We start from the raw sequence: 2,943 nt of genomic DNA, 5'->3' as shown, positions 1-2,943 counted from the left end.
GTTCTTAATTAATGCTTTAATTTTTTAGATTAAGGTTGAGAAAGGGACGGGTAACAATTTATGTACAATTCCTAAGCCTAACCAACCAAGTTTTAAGTATTTGAGGTTAGTGGGGAATGAAAGAAACATATATAGTACAAATTATATGTTATAATTAAGTTGTTGTTTATTAGTTTTAATGAATTCTAATGGCTTTAAGTGGGGTGGAGGGCTTTAAAAATTCACTCCAAAAATTTGGTTAGGAAAAACAAAAGATTGTGAGTGTGATGAGCTACATGGGCACATGGATAAGGGGGACCATGAATGGCCAACTGCCATGGACAAATTTAATTGTTAAGAGCAAAGCATGTGTTTGTTAAGCAGAAAAAAGGGTACCCCCCCTTCCACAAGAGTATAGTTGTTAAGAAGCAAAAAGTGACAACAGATGCTACCATTTGAATCATATGGTCCACCTACAAAACCCATATAAAATACAAGTACTCAAGAAAGAGAGCCATGGCTTTTTCTATTAAAAAAAAATGACACCAAATTGATTGACACTGCATATATTTTTATTAAAAGGGGCAACTGGTTTGCTCTTATTACCCTATGCAGTCTTATCTTTCACATGAATGTATAATATTCAATCAAGTAAATAAATAAATTTTGCAAATCCTCTTTTATTTATACTTATATTCATGCATTTTTTATTATTATTTTCAGTGAATATAAAAGGAAAGTCAAGAAACACCATTCCCAACTAACTTTTTCTTGACTATAAAAACCAGCCGATGGCTTTGTTTGATTTATTCCTAGATTTTACTATTCATAGATCAACATCAACTTACGTGCCCCAACTTTGTAACAAGTTTTATTATTATGATATTGTGTGATTGTTGGCCAAAGCTTTTACTAAAATTTTTGTCAAAATTGGTAACACCAAATGTAAATGAAGTAACTATAAAACATAAGAAATGCTCATCATAAAAAGACTAAATGATATAAAACATTATATGTTCTTAAACATTATATATTCTTAGAGTTCGACTCAATTGTTTTCAAGTAATTTTAATTGTTTAATTAATAGTCCTAATTCGAATTAAAAAAAAACATTAAAACGTTATTTTAATAGTAAAATAGTGCAACCCAAATTAGACTTTCACGTGAGGTGTAGGTGGCTCTCAAGAGGCTCTCTTCTAAAATTCACATGAAAGGACAATCATCATTTACATATCTTCCCCTATTGTTCAGTCACCCTTATTCAATCAAACCTAACATAACGGCCATTATAATCCTAGTAATAATAATAGATAAAAATATCACAAATGGGAAAATAGCATATCATTTAAACGACTAAAAATGGCGAATGAAATATAAAAATTCGCTTAAATTTCTAAAAGTTCTTACATTGTATTTTCATTATCACATTTGAATGTACACATAAATTAAACTATCATGATTTTACAATTATAATTCTAGATAATTTACTTGGAATGTAAAATTTACAAATTTGAGACTCATCAAACTAATTATTTTCAAACACAAATCAATTTCTTCAACAAGAATATTTATCCACTTTATTGTATTTTTTTAATTACAGTCTAATAAAGCTATGAATCATGTGTCCAAATTTTTTATAACCATAGTATGTGACGACGGAGCAAAAGTTCAATACAAATTGTTTGAGCTTGAAGCAGAAGTTACAAAAATAACCTTAATTCTATTAAATTTCCACTAATATTTTGTTGACACTTGACAATGGGGACTTAAGTGACTATAAAATGAAATTAACATGTTATTAAGTGATATACGTCAAATCTTAGGGGTAATGCTTTGGAAATATCACTTAAATACTTGTCGGAGAAAAGAGTCTTTAATATATGTATATACGTGTAATGAGTGATAATAAAATTACAAGCGCTGGAATAAATTTATTTTGTATAAATTGATATGACATAAATTTATTTGGTTAGATGAAGATATAAAATAATAAAACAAATTATGTGAGTTAAAAGATATTTAATTCGATTAATTCAATCAACGCTACATTAAATTGTAAAAAATAAATTTAAATAAGAGTTTGTAACTCTATTATTACTAATATATAATTAATAAAAAAAAATCTAAAATTTGTGTCATAATTTTATTAGTATGATTGTATACATACTTGATGTACAAGATATTTTATACCGCCCTCATTAATTAAACTTGGCTTGCAACCAATACTTGTTGGCAAAAACTGTCGGTGGCGTGGTGGAACAAATAACAATCACAAAATTCTGTTTTGAGTTCAACTGAAGATAGCTACCAAGAACGATAAGGCCTTTGTTTAATTGAATGGTTATATATAATTAAACTGTTATTATTATTATTATTATTATTATTATTATTATTATTATTATTATTATTATTATTATTATATCTTAGGACTTTATTAATTAATAAGTCGTTGACATTTTTCAAAGGCAAAGATATCATTAAAAAAAAACCATGAATTTAGTTCCAATTATTGAATACAAAGATTTTTAAAAATAGCAAAATCACTCATTATTCATAAATTAAGTACTTGTAGTTGTAATCTTAAAGAGTTGTTTGTTGGCCTAATTTCAATCTATAATTCGTTTGTTCGGTACAATTACTATTACTTTATGGTAAAACATATTATTACTTGTACGATTTCATCAAAATGTTTACCTCATCATGGTAGAGTAAAGATTAGTTACCATGAAATTATTTCAATCAATAACTTTCACTCATTGTGTATGTACATATGCTTGTAGCTTGTTTTTATGTACAACAGTGTGCCTGTTTGCCCTGTTTGATAGGGAAAGAAAGTGTTAGTTTTTAGAAAAAGTTAATTTAGAGTTTTCTTGAATAATTATGTGCATGTTTACAAGCAATGAATACAAAAGTCAGTAAAAAAGTAATTTTTAATCAATTTGGCACAAGCAATAAAAAGATGTA

The sequence above is a fragment of the Citrus clementina genome, unplaced genomic scaffold (genome assembly GCF_000493195.1).
Source record: "Citrus clementina cultivar Clemenules unplaced genomic scaffold, Citrus_clementina_v1.0 scaffold_3, whole genome shotgun sequence".
NCBI classification, from domain to species: Eukaryota; Viridiplantae; Streptophyta; class Magnoliopsida; order Sapindales; family Rutaceae; genus Citrus; species Citrus x clementina.
The sequence above is the reverse complement of the archived record's forward strand: the minus strand, read 5'-3'. Positions refer to the sequence as shown.